Source organism: Melopsittacus undulatus, chromosome 4, assembly GCF_012275295.1.
Source record: "Melopsittacus undulatus isolate bMelUnd1 chromosome 4, bMelUnd1.mat.Z, whole genome shotgun sequence".
NCBI lineage: Eukaryota > Metazoa > Chordata > Aves > Psittaciformes > Psittaculidae > Melopsittacus > Melopsittacus undulatus.
The window spans coordinates 24,833,157-24,848,284 of NC_047530.1; the positions used below are offsets into that span (position 1 = coordinate 24,833,157).

The 15,128-nt window shown below is 38.3% G+C and overlaps 1 protein-coding gene across 9 annotated transcripts in view; it reads right to left on the reverse strand.

Annotated features, from left to right (window-relative positions):
- EML1 (EMAP like 1) overlaps positions 1 to 15,128 on the reverse strand; it is a 133,904-nt gene that overhangs the window by 70,144 nt on the left and 48,632 nt on the right. The window lies entirely within an intron of this gene.

Genomic DNA, 15,128 nt, shown 5'->3' on the forward strand with positions numbered 1-15,128 from the left:
CTCCTTGACAGAAAAAGAGAGGCATTTGAACTGGGTATCAAATTTAATGGCTGTATATTTACTGGCTTTCAAATTTACATGAAATACATTTACGGGATTTATTAGACTTGGGAAAAGTCGGTCTTGTGAAATGATTGAGACACAATTCCTATGAAAATTATAGGGAGTGAATAAGTAATTATAAAATCTTATAACACATGAATAATACAGTTGTATTTTAAGCCTCATTATGCAGCCTTAGTTCTAACATTTTCTAACTTCCCAGAGCTTGGAAAGGAAACTTCATAATTTTCCTGTTTTGTGTTGTGTTGGAACTTTCTAGCTGCTTGCTACTTCATCCACAGAAAGAACTAAGAGCAAGAACAGTGTATAAACATTGTGGCTCTGTACCAGAAAATAAAAGAATTATTTAGCTTCATAGACAACTGCCAACAGCAGAATAAAGAGAAGACTTAATAAATCTGCATTTCCTTACAAACTTTGCAGGGTACTACAGGTTCTGGAGGTTTTTGTTCTTCTGCCTTCTCAGTGTGTGGTGAGTGGAGTAGGACTGGAACAGGTTGCCCAGAGAAGCTGTGGATGCCCCATCATTACAAGTGTTCAAGATCAGGCTGGACAGGGCTGTGAACAACCTGATCTAGTGAAAGATGTCCCCTGTGTCAATCATAGGTAGAAAAAATTTAGCCAGCCCTACCCCTGCAGCCTCAGACAGGGTTTACTTGGCTATTTTGTAGGGCTAAAGTCTACACAGTCAGGTGGGTCAAAAGCTGGAGAACATTCACTTGTGCTGCTGAGGCCTGTATATGAAGCGTAATGAACATCAGCCCTATGAGACAACAGCACGCAGAGCAGAAATATCATCTACTGTTTTGTCAGCTCACATCTGATTTCTGAACGACTAGCAGCCTGTCAAACAGGACAGAGCAGCAGCGTAGTGGGAAAAGGGTCCCCTCAACAGTGCTGAACTCTCACAAGAAATCAAAATGGTGATAAAAATTTGCAGAGAAAATGGTATCTAAAAATTGTCAGCATGGACCTGGCCATCACAAGTGCTTCCTGACTGCCCATGGACAAGTCCCAGCAACACAGGCAGCTGTTGCTGCTACTGTATGGAAGAGACTGCCCCATATCTCAAGTCAATACATGCAGGGACGCAAGTACCTCTGTGAGCTGCGTTCAGGAATCACAGTCCCAGGACGTGGGGTGAGTGCCTCCCACCAGTAGTTACTGCAGACAGCTAGCAGCTCAGGGGGTGTCAGCAGGTAGGACTGGGTCCCTGTTTGTCATGGGAAGGAGCTGGGATCCAATGCGCAGTTGAAAAGTATGGAATTAGGCTCCCAGTAGGCACAACACCGAGAATATGCAATAAAACCCAAAGCATGCAGACAGAAAGATGGTAAAAAGAGAGGGGCAACTGCCACTACCTAAACCCAATTCTGCTACCACCACTACCTTTGACAGCTGATGATACCCTGTCAAAGGATACATTGAATGTCCCAAATTCTCACAGGAATACTAAATGTCATGGGTTTTCTATTGTCTTATGCATCTCTCTCCATAATCCATTTTCCTGTGGACTAATTACAAACTTCATAAACTACAGCTGCATCAAGGCACTGCTTCATCTTCCTTCCCTGTGTCCATTCTTCCTCCTCAGCACAAACTACAAAACCCTTCTTCAGCTGTTCCTTTCTGCACCCTCAACAGGGTGTAAAGACAGAAAGGGTAACGCTTAGAATAAACAGTGGAAGAAAAAGGTTATTACTCTAGAAAGTTAATGTGAAAGCAAATAAGATATTGGGTGTAACTGGAAGGTAAGGCACACAGTTCTAAGAATATACACATAATATGATGTATTAAGAACTTCTTACCTAAACAAAGGAGCTATTCAGAAATAGAAATGAGAGTGCCAGTAGGTTTCTTCAGATTCTCTTGGGTTATTTCAAATGGATACAATCTGTTTTCACTCTAAAACCTCTGCTTTACACAACTATTCAGAGGGCTTCATCTTCAGCACAGCATTGCTTAAAGAAAAATGCATAGGAACTTGCATATCATTCATCTCTAATGCCTTGCCAACCCACACCTTTTTACTATCTAATTATCAAGTGGAAGCCTGTCAAGTGTCAAAAGCTTTTTTTTTTTTCTGAAGCTGTTACTTTTATCATAAAAAAAAAGGATGAAAAATTCTGAAAGATGTAGTCATTTCAACAATGCTCATTTGTTTTCCAAGGTGTGTGCCTGTAAAAGGTTGGAAGAACCCCCTTCACTGCACCCTGCACCAGCCACCTTAGGAGGAACATGAGGGACTGAGCTGATTCGACTGCCTCAAGTTTCTACTCCCACAGTGATGGATGTGGGAATTCAGCTCATACAGATTGCAACATATTATAACTGAGGTTTAGTATGCCGCTCTTAACCATAGAACACTAAAGGACAGGTAACAGGGACTTGTAAGAGCAACAACATAACAATTCTTCCTGGGTGGAACTGGAAAAAAGGAGAAAAGATTTTGCAACCATGCAAGTTGCTGACTTGTTGAGGGAGTCACAGAATTACTGTTTCCAGCACAGATAGATTTTAAACTTTTATACAGGTCTAACACTTAATTTCAGTATGACAAATAGCTATGTACAAATAAAAAACGAATATCTACACAGCAAAACAAAAGGTACTACAAGAAACTGCAAGCAAAAATGGATCATTTAGACTACTAATATAAATGAGGTTTCTACTAAAAAACATACTACTACAATTACACAGTGATATAGCTTCCACAATGCACAGAAGTCATGGCAACAGTTATTTTTCCTTGGCTTACAAAATGAAGTTTCACTTTGTTGGACATCAGGCATCAGTAAGGACTGATTAAACAACTTTGATTCACTACCCCAACAAGCTGCCTTGCTCAACCTGGAACCAAATGGTCCAAATTAAACAAACTGAGGTTTGGAAAACATTAGTGCCTCTGCAGAGCACCATGGGGCATGCTCCCCTTATTGCACAAGGGTTTGTGCCCTGGACTAGAGCAAAAATGACACCCCATGCCCCTGGGATATCTGCAGCAGACAAGCCCAGACAGCCTGCTAAACTGAGCAATGACACTAGTAGTTTTTAAATCACTTTCTGTATTTTAGCCAATACTAAACCTAGCAATCCTCATTAATACTAACCTGAGCCGTGTAGGAAGTGCTCTAAGACACAGCTAGGAACAGCCAAACAGAAAGACCTTCACATTGCCAGAGTCAAGATGTTGAAATAGTTTTCCTCCCTGATGTATTTGCCCTACTTCTAACCCACAGCCTCAAGACACTCTTTTTAAGGGAGCCAGACTGAAAAAAAAACTTAGGAATAGCCAGGAAGAGGTGGCTTATATGAATTTTATACTTGGAGGAAGTACATGAGCAGTTCTGAGACAGCCTCTGAAAAGCCTTGCTAGGAAAGATGAAAGCAGAGGGATTTTTTCCTATGCCTGCTGTTTGGGATATAGACTGCCATAGACTTTCCACATCTTTGCTCACTAAGCTGAACAGGGGACTATCAGACATCATGTAGAAACAGAATTACAAACACCCAAAATCTTCTGTTGGTTTCCCAAACACTTTTTTCTCAATTTTCCTGGGTTTTGTCAATGGTCCATGGGGTATCACATACGAAAACACGGCAGTAACAAAATATCTCCCCCTTGAAACTCATGTTCTGCTTCTTAAATGGATTAACTAGTTCATAATGGTAGATACTAAAACTCTGACAAAAAATACGTGACTTTCCCCACCATCAATTTTAGCAATTGTTCCGTATTAAAACCAAAGACACACAATCTGCAATTCTGTAATTTTAGGGTCTTTACTAAAAATCAGCCATTTCACTTTTTCCTGTGCTAAAATATCTACACGCTACAAAGAAACAAAAATGTCAAAAGCACAAACTTTATTATACTTCTCTCGGCCCTCAGAGAGGCTTCAGACAGGCAGCAGCTACTTCAAAGCTTCACATCTCACATGCCTAGAGACTTAAACCAAGAGAAGCAACTGCCAAATTCAGGAGGCAGTAAAAGGCTTCGATTTAGAGGGCTCCCCAAGGCTAAACATTTTTTTAAATTAAAAACTAGAAGGGAGGAAAAACCCTGAGGTCACCCCTCCTGGAACAATATATGCACACAAATCTCTCAACCTTCTGAGTCACAGCTACCAGGGTTAAGAACCCAGCATCAACCAGATAATTTCTGGGCTTTGCAAAATCCACAGAGCCTTGCAGGAAGCACTGGAGGTACTTTAGGCTGATTTCAACTTTTTGGAAGCAAAGAAGAGTGAACAAACAGGAGGAACAACTACTCTCTTCAGTGCAAGGCTTTTAATACAGGCCTTCCTAAACAGGACCATTGATGACTGCTAGCTCCTGCACGAGTATTTTTGTTTAAACTCCTCAACGGACAGAGATCTTGTGGACCTTTCTCTTCCCCTTGCAATCAATCTGATGTATTCAAAAGAAATGCTTCAGCTGCAGGTAGCCAGATTTGATTTCAAGAACAGAGTGAGAGTATTACACTGATGACACTTGCTACTAATTAATCCTGGGTTTAGGTTGTGTTTTTTTCCTGCAAAGCTGTGGAATAATCTGATCAACATGAAACCAGTATGTTCCCAAGAAAGAAAATATAAGAAAGATAAGATCATTGTTCTTTTAATAGAAATTCTACTTCTCTCTCAAAAGTACAAAATTAAGTTCTAAGGAAAACATAGTAAAAAAGTTTTAAAGGTCTATAAAAAAAGTAGAGGATCTGCAATTAGGAATTAAAATTTCTGTGTATAAAAATACTGTGAGTACACCTGTGTGCCTGGGGCTAACTACAATTTTTTTTTAAATCAAATGTGATGTCATATTCTGCAAAGAACACAAGAAGAATTTTAAAAAAATATTGAGATTCACAGCTTCCAGAGAGGAAAAAAGAAAACTAAAAACAAACCCCACAAAACACACACAGACACACATGAAAGCAACCATGAAAGCTCAACATTCACCAAAGAAATGCAAGTATCTCAATGGTAAAAAAAATATGTTATTCCACTCTACTCTGAATAGGTAACTGGACTGAAAATGAAATTGATGATGCAGATGTAATTTTCCACCTGCATGACCTTTTAATTCAGTTATAAATCATACCTGCAGCAGTCAAAAATTACTTTTCTTCTTTATTACTGTCTTCTAGTGGCTGCCTGCCTCTCCCCTGTAGTATTTTTTTCCTATCACCACTACACCTGGCACAACACAGAAAAAAAGGAACAGCTTCTACCTGCTACAATACAAAACAGATGGGTATCACTTCTAATTTGGATTAATTTATTGATGCTGTGCAACACATGGTGCCACAAGCAGCTGCAATGACAAAAGCAAGGATCCAGTTCCACGAGACACAATGGCTAATCTAGAAGAACCCAGTCTGCCTGCAGCACTTGCTCCTCCTATAATGAATCTTCTGCTGCCACTGGAACCTCATTTAATTCTCCAATGTGGCAGAAAACTAACCCAGCAAAAGCAAAACCAAAACCAAAGTACCCCACACAAACACTGCATAGATTTATTTTTTTTTCCTGTTGGGTTAGCATGTTGAATTAGCTCTGACAAATTAGTCTGTCAGGTGTTGAGTGGGTAAAACCACAGAGTGAGAGAGGGAAGAGTAATCAAGCAGCTGCATGGTGTATGTTAACTGCCCAAGCCACCATAGCCTGAAAATGGGAATGGATGGCTGAGACCGGGGTGCCATCATGTTTGCCCCCAAGATGAGAATCCACTTAACCTCAGTCTCCTGAATTTTATGCTATTACTTTCCAGCTCCCACAGCTCTATGGTTTATTAACCTTTACTCCTGAGCTACCCTATATGCCCTCTTACTGTGTAACAACTAAAGGATCATGCCTGTCATCTTTAACATACCTTATTCAGTCGCTCCCATCTACACTACATTGTATCCTTTCATTTAGTTGAAAACAAACAATCAAACAAAACCCAAAACCAAACAATAATAATTAGCTGCTATTGTTATTCATCTTTAAAGTTAGTAGAACGATTTTGTTACATCAGGATGTATCAGGTAAATTTTAGCGAAGTGGTAGGTTACCCTGGTATTGACGCCCCTTGTTTAAGCAAATTTTACAAATAAGCACGTCAGTCACTCAGGAGCATGAACTCATGTAAGTTTAGGGTACCAGCAATACTATCCTATTTAGGAATGACAGCTACAGAATGGAATCTCTCAAATAACTTACACATGAGAAAATGCTTGAATAAACCACACTATTCTGTCCACTTCTGTAAAGTTTCACCTTAATGCCTTAACAACTGTGAACTTCATAGAAAAAAAGTTAGTAGATACAGATTTATTGCTCCTGGGAGACCACACCAACAAACTTATTTTCCAGCTTCCATGAATTTTAGTTATAAAGCATTCACTTAACACAGCAGCAAACATTTTTCAATTCCATAGCCAAACATTTAATCCCAAGGACTCAGTTTCCTAACTGTTTCAAAAAACCAAAACAAAGCACCCAGGTCATAAAAGACAGCTGAAATATAGTACAGATCACTAATGATTTAATTCAGCTATAAATTTGTTCTGAAAGATGGCTAATGTGATAAAAAGATTTTTTCAGACTGGTGCAGATAACATACATGTTGTAAACCTCTCAGATAACAGACTGACAAATGTAGCAAAACCAATCTAAGCAAAACCCACCACGGAGTAATCAATAACACTGGGGAAGAGGTTGGAATCCCTTAACCAAAGAAACTTATTATATCTATCCTTTAGCTTTAAAAACAGAGGTGGAAACATTGAGCTATTAAATAATAAAAAGCTACATAAACTGCTATTCCCACATCCCCTTTTCCCCCTTTAAAATGACTGGGTTTAGATCTTTCAATAAAGGTAAAGCCTTGATTTTAGTTTATCTGATCCATTAGACTTTGCTAAAAGTATGTCAAGAGTTTTTCATTTTCAGTTCTGAACACAATGTGCATAATAAGCTTTTTTTATAAACAAACCATTAATAAGTCTTCAGACCTACAGAAGTGCTCAAGCCCAACACAAACCCTATGGTACTTTGTTCATGATATTAAGAATCTCTTCTCAAGAAGAACGGAGTGGAACAAGTGAGCAACTTTTCAGGAGTGACTCATATTTCTTCCCAAATTAGAAGGAACAATGGTAAGAGACCAAAGATTGAGAGACAACATCCCTCAAAGATAACTCAGCACAACTACCCCAGCTGTAGCTGTGCCAGCAGCATTGCCTGCTAACTTTGACAACAACTGTCTCCCTGTGCATATTTGAGTTTGGAGCCAGAGGATACTCGTCCAGTAATCACCACCACTCACCCCTCTGGTTCATGTCATGGCCAAATCTTGGAACTGCACTCCAGGAGAGCACTGGAAGTGCTTGAGTACTGCCGTGTGTTTGTTTGGTGCATGGCATCAGGTTAGAGCCAGTCCGCAGTAAATGATATTTGAGTCCTCACTGTAAACTGTTTTGCTTTACAGATGTCTTCCTCTTATCCCACACTTCCTTCTAATGTAGACACAGCACTAAAATACAACATCTTAGAGCTACTGCATCTTACAAGTTTCTCTTTTAAAGCATTCTGCCCTTCAGCTGCAGATCCTGCAGCACACCATTCGAGGAAAGGTTTATCTCCATGCCACCAGTACCTGACCCCAGCCTACACATCTGCCAGAACACAGCAAATCTCCAAATATTAAAAATGGGTATCTTCTCACTTCTCAGCACAGGAAGGCCTCAAGCCTTGCAAAACATATAAATGCTTAACTTAAAAAATTTATGTACAAAATCTTCTGTCCCAAAGGATCCCTAATTAGTTCATTAAAACATCTGAACACAGAGGTAATTACTTATTTCCAAACTGAAATAGAGCCACTACAAGGATCTCACTCACACACTGTCTAGTGTAGCTTACTCTCACACTTCTCTCCATGCATGGCATTAATCAGTTAGCTGAATTACAGAGGTGTATATTTTTTACTGTGAGAGTCAAAATTTCTAAGAATCCTCACTTTCTCAGACAGAAGTGGAATTTGCCATAAGGGTTTCCAGAGTTTGAAACTGCAGTCCTACTAAGTCCACAGCCAAACTCCCACTGGCTGCAGAGCATCAGGATTTCATCTCTCACCCCAAATCACATCAGCTGTTGCTTACTGTGTTACACTGACTATTTTATATATGGTTTGTATCCATGCCTCATACAATCCATGGACACAAACTCAAATTCAATTTTAAAATTCAATTCAAAATTAAATTTTTAAGTTCACAGTTAGGAACCTAAAAAAGATGCCCTGATTTTTCAGGTAACTTGCACAGAGTCCTGGCATTACTATTTTGGCCTGTATTTGGAAGATGCAAAGCAAAAAGGCAGCAGTGCAAACTGGTTTGAATAAAGGCTGGTCTGAGTCTCAGGATATGCTAATGACTGGAAGGTTTTTTAGCAGTTTAGATAAAGGTCCCCTTGCCCCCTGCGGCCCAGCTAGCCTTGCCAGACCACCCATCTAGCCACAGACCTTGCTCACCTCCAAGAAGCCATCCTCTGCCAGCATGCAATTCATCAGACACTGAGCAGCAGGACCATGTCATGGAACACATTAAGTCTGACGTGCTTACTTCAGGGTCAGGAGGCAGACTCACCTGCTGGACCCCAAAAGCTGTTTAAAGCAGCATCTCTATTTTGGAAATAGAAGGATGCTTCATAGGCAACAATAGGCCTACATAAAACAGAAATGCTGGACAGGGAAGTGGAAAGGAAGCAACAGAATAGTAATTACCTTTAGCAAACATAAAATAAACATGAAACTGGCTGTCAGCATCTTTGCATCTTTCTTAGGTTTCAGGATGATTTTTTTTCCCCAAGGGGAAATAAACAAACAAACAAACAACCTGTTTCTAATGCTGCTGACTTCAGAGTATAAAACCTTGCACAGCCTCAGGGAAATTCTAGACACCATTGTCCTGTCATCCCCACTTGGGTATACAGGAGCTACAGCTGGAAATCTCAAAAGCTATTTACATTTATTGTGCTTTTTCACCACAACTGTAAGAAAAAGAAACATCCAGTTTTCGTGAAATACAAGGTTCTTTACAAAGTTTTCATTAAAAAATATTTGCCTTTACTAGCTTGAAACAATGACTCTTTCTCTAACTTTTCTGGTTATATATTGAAATGTGCTCATCTATCTTGTATCTTTAGAACCTCATTTTTTAAATCTTAGGTTAGGTTCCTGTTCACATGTATTTAAATCCAAGAATTCAATTAGTTTCAACATTTCACAGTATCTAAAAACACTACTAAAGACATCCAATACTAGTTTTCAAACGCGTGTATTATACTTATTTAATAATTAGTCATTTCAAGGCAAGAGAAGAAAATGATGGACCATGTCAGATTTCACTCTGAGGAAGTAATGGAGTGAGGACAATCTCACTTAATTACTTTCCAAATAATTAATTTGGTGAAATCATGTTAACATATCATTATCCCCACCCCACCTCCCTAAAAAACCTCAGGGAGCTACTTCCACATTTTAATTATGCAATGGATGAACATTTTAAATTGTGTTTCATGGAAGAAGAGCATCATCCGTAGTTCCTCCCGCACTCCCTCTAAGCTTTCACAATTCCTTATGGTTGTCCAATTAGTGTCATTTGAGAAAAGCCAGCATCCCATAAAAATGTAGTCATTATACCATTTCACACAACCTTCCTATTTATTCTCTCACATCTTCCTCAAGATTTTAATGATCAAAAGACAGGTTCTTCATTACAGCTTTGCAAAATTTCTCTTGACAAAAGAACTGCAACATCAACTTTAAAATCTTCATCTTAAATTTTGAAGGAAAGGAGAAACAGGAGAGAAGTCAGGATACAACCTGTTAAAATGTATGTTGCTGACTGGTGTACTCCCTCACTGCCTCTTGATGTATTCACTTTTTAATGATGTACTTCTTATATAATTTTAACCTTATTTGAATGGTTTGCCTGTCGTTTAAGCTTCAATAAAAGAATCTGAGTTTTGCTATTCTTAATTAGACTTTAAAACACATATTTTATCAGCTCAGTAAAGTACTACTGAATTTTTAAAAACTCCTTGAAGATCAGATAGAGCATGTTTTCCTGCTGAGAGCCCAATGCTTTCATTTGAAATTCTGTATGTTGTTTTATTCATGATAAAATACTTGATACTTGTAGTTTCTCTCCATGCTGCTAGCACTGACACAGATTCTCTATTGAACTTTGCCTATCACTGAAAGCATCTCTCATGACTGGTCTATAAAGCTGAGCTTTAAAAAAAAAAGAAAGAAAACTATTAATTCCAGTAACTTCAATTAACAGTATTCATGACTAAAATGAGCTTTAATATTTCATTATTTGGAAATACATAGCTAATTAAAGGGCAACAAATTCTTTTTACTTATATAGTGTCATTAAAAATAATAGCCTAAGCTTCAACAAGCTAACAATATATATTGTGAAAGTGTCCATTACAGCAAGTTATTTTTATTTCACAGTGTACTGATTTATCCTGCACTCAATTACTGCATGTACAAAAAAATGTGTTTCTGTATGCCACCCCTCCCCTTTATCCCAGAAGAAAGTAAGCTCTAGAAGCAAGTTGATAAAAGAAATCCATTTATATTCTATATAGTCCCAAAATGCATGGAAAAGACACTTAATGTAGAGGCCAGTCCAGCATTACATTTGAGAATCTGATTGTAAGAACCACAACAAACATTAATGAAAGAATTAAACAAACAAACAAAAAAAAGTGCTGTCCAAACAGCTCCAGGTAATAAAGTCTTTTTCTGTCCTACAAAACTGATAGAAGCTTCATGTACGGCATGTCTTCCATTCTGGAGTTCAAAACACACTTCTGTCCTGGACAGAACAAGTCTAGAGACATGCCCTGGTTTAAGCCTTGTTTGTCTGCCCATCTCCGTTGTTACAAAATTTTGAGAAAAACAACAAACAAGCATAATGCTATTAACATGTTTGCAACATCTTTGTGAACATGCTTACAACATCTTCTCATATGCACAGTGCATGAATCTGCTCAGTGAGAACTAAATTAAATTTAATTTTGCTTTGCATTATTCTGAGGAAGTTATCACAATAAAACAAGTTACAGTCTCTTACAAGCCTCCACAGATTTGAACTAGTGACCCGAAAGCTATAAGGCTGAACTTACCATTGTTACTTCCCTAATCCATACTATACTGTGTGATTTTGGTCCAGCCATAGGAAGAGGGTAACTGAAAGTGTTTGGGAATATTAGCAGAGGAAGTCAGATAATCAAATGGGAAAGAAAAGCTGACTGCCAGAATAACACTGTCCATAAAAGTTTCCTGTTTGTGACATTCACTTCCTCAATGACAGAGCATCAATACACTTCTAGATACATAAATTGGAGGTATGTATATTTGATTTATTATATGGAATGGTCAATAATTACAGAAGCACAAGATTGAAAGGGGAAATAAACTGAGCAGAACAGTATATGGACTTATTCACACAATTTACTTTTCATGACTTAAAAGAAATAGTGACTAATGGTTATCAAAACTATTAGGTGTCAGAAATCTCTATAACATGATTTGGTGATCTGGGAGGGAAGGAAGGGAGTAAAAAGGAACTGTCTCTTTTTAAGACAGCTGTGTTTTCTGACATAAACAGTAAATATAGCTGGTATCACTTCAAAATTTTCTCAAACTCTAGATTTTTCTACTAGCAGTTACACTTCAGGTAATCACTTAAATAGAATTGTAATTAATATTATGGAATCCCTTGCTAAAGAAATCAATTTCATTAAGAAAGAATTTGTTATGCACTTTTACTGCTTTACCCAGATACTCTACATTTGAAGTTTCTGACAAGCAAGGCATCTGTTGGTGCAGAAATAGCCATTTGACAGCTAAAAGTTTCCCACTAGCCAAGTGGGATGGATAAAAAGACACTACAAGTTGTAAATTGATCAAGGATAAATTCACACTTCTTTCTCTTAGTCCACACAGGCATTTTGCAGAGCACAGGAATCACAGATTTTACCCTTTACGTTCTACATGCCTAATAATCCTGTCTACAGCCATTAGCACAGTGACGGCCATGTTTATTAGATCATTGTTACGGGTTTAAGTGGATAGAGAATTGTGGTCAGAGGACTTACAAACCTCTGCCCACACTGTATATGCCTCCTCATGCTGCCTATAATCACTACTGATCACTCCTGTGGCTCAATAAATCAGCTGGAGGTGAGATGAGCACTGTCTTTAATTCCAGTATGCACCTTGTTCTGCAGAGTTTCATGTCCACCATGGTCCTCTCCATCAGTTTTTAAGCAGAAGCTAGAAACCTTGACACTATCTTGCTTCATCAGTATTCTACCACTTTTATCTTCAGCTTAAATAAAACAGTACTAACACCCTGACTGACTAGATAAACACAATGGCTTTCTACCCAAGAACTACATAAAAGCTAAATCAATACCAGAGAAGGCATCTACAACCAAGCTCTAGTTTTCAACATGCAAAATGAGACAATAATGGTCTTCATTACCTAGAAAGTGAGTTTTATGTTCAGAACTGTACTTAAGACAGACATTAAGAGGAGTTATTTTAGTGCTTGCCTTAAGAAACAAACAATCAAACAAACAGAATAGGCACAGCAACTAGCAAAAGATTTTGTGTATCTGAAGAGACTGTCCTCTGAAAATCACATGGGAGATTTCAAACAGATGCAATAATCTCCTCCAAAGTAGGCATGTACTTTCCTCTGAGTTTACAACTAAGGCAACAAGAATGAAATAACTTACCTAAAATCACATGCAAGTTTGTATTTCTTGCTTTGATGCTATCTCAGACTGACACCTATGTTCATTAACACTTCTCAAAAGCCAACCTTATCCTCACTGTTCTGTAAGAGTTGAAGAAAGTAGGTGTCTTTGAACTAGCTGTGCTAAATATTTGCCCTAGATTTTAGATATGGAGCTCAAAATGAACATATTTTCCTCACCTCTTTCTTCTTCCTCTTCCTTCTCCATTTACCACCTTTTCCTTTTTTTTTTTTTTTTTTTGCAAGTCATAAAAATACATTACAATATAATCATGCAGACTAGAGCTTCATACAAGTAAAGCAGGGGGAGGGAAAAAAAAGATACAAGTTCTTCTCCTGAACCCTATGTCCTTTCTAGAGAGAAAGAGAGGCTTTCTCCCTTAAAGAGAGTAAGATTGCTTTCAGATTACTCCTTTCATTGCTGTCTTCCAACAGCAAAGATCCTGCTCCCTCATCCCCATCACAACCTCCTGCCCACCACTGCTCCCTTCTTCCCTCATCCCCCCTGTGGCTGTTCCCACCCAAAGCAGGGAGAAGGGACCCGGAAGTGGGAGAAACTGCAGCCACCCTTGAGCCCAGGCTAGACCTCAGTCGCTCCCCTACAGGTGATCCACAGTTATGTTTACAGGAGCTCAGGCTTTGTATCCTGACCTTTCCAAACACAATGTAACCTCTTTACAATTTCTTCCGTTTGAGACCATCAGAAAATTCCATCATGTCCTTACTTGTAGAACTAAAATTAATCCTTTCCTCTATGTTCAAAATAGAAAAATTTACAGGATACAGCGTTGCTCACTTTAAGTTCTTATCAGCCATTTCTGTATTTCATATTATCCTATACCAAAATCACATTTTCCTTCACATCTCTACTACTTCCTAGCTGTTTGGTTCTTTTTTATGTCTGCCCCACTCCCAGCTTCACATCGTCATTCATATTACCCATTACACTTGCAAGAGCTTTCCTGTTCCCTGAAAAGTAATCTGCTTTTCCTCTTCTAAATTCAAAATCCTCACTGGCATCCTCTCTCTGTATTTTTTCCACTCATGGGTCATGTGTGTCTGTGTGAAATATCAGATCACCTCAAGGCAGTCCACAAAGGCCTGATTCTCTTGTTCTTACTCATCTCATCTAATACAGTCTCATTGAAGGTTCACTCGTAAAGGAAAAGCTTCTATATTCAACCACTTTCTTTTATAAACACAGAATAATACAAGTTTACAACAGCCCTTGAGCTCACTATCTGCAATGAGATGACATCTAGGCAGTGATCTCATCAGTAACATTCTAGAACATAATACTTGAGGATTAACCAAGATTTTAAAAACCTATGCACAACATAAATACATGGGGCTTATTTCCATCATGTATAATAGGTCCTCAGAGTTACAAAATCAATGTGAGTGACGGTTTTCAGAAATAAGCAACTCTGCTTATTCAAACTATTCAGAAAGTGCTGCTGCTCCTACTGTTCCCATATGCATGCTACTACCATGAACACCATAAAAAGCAAAGTCTGAGGATTTCTGGTAGGAGGAGAGCTTGCTTATAAATGGGTGAGAGTACTAAGTTTGAAATACATTGTTGTATGGTTTGGGTTTGGTGTTTTTTTAAGTACTTACAATGAAATATTTATTAAGTTTAGGCAAAACAAGCATCTGCTATGAGTGTACAACCCCCATACACAGTTATAGATTTTTCTTCTGAAGAGCTCTGAGAATACAGTGTCCCCACACAATGCATAGCCCACATGCATTACTCCTCATTCCCCAAAAAACTGCTCTCACAATCTCAAGGTCTACACGTATTCAGAGTTTTCTGCTAACTGCCTCTTTCTTTCATCACATCACCAAAAACAAAACAAAACCAAAACAAAAAAAACCCCATAAAATTTATCATCTTCATTTCTTCCACAAGAAGAAGCAGCTACATTTGATGCCATTGCTGTAATGAAGTAATTTAATAGAACACGACTCCAGCTGTTCAGATAGCAGTAGAAAGACAGACTGCTACTAAAACCTGGAGGAATAAGAGATCCACAAATCAATTTTTTATTAAATATGAGATCGTGAACGCTTCAATTTTTTGCTGCTAGGAAGCAATGACTAGAATCAAAATGAAGTGCTTTTGAGTTCAAAGTTTACCATGAGGAACTCTTTGTAGCACTTAGGATACCAGATTTATTTCCCTCAAATAACAGTAAACACCAGCTAGCAGAATAATCCCAAATACTACATAGTCCAA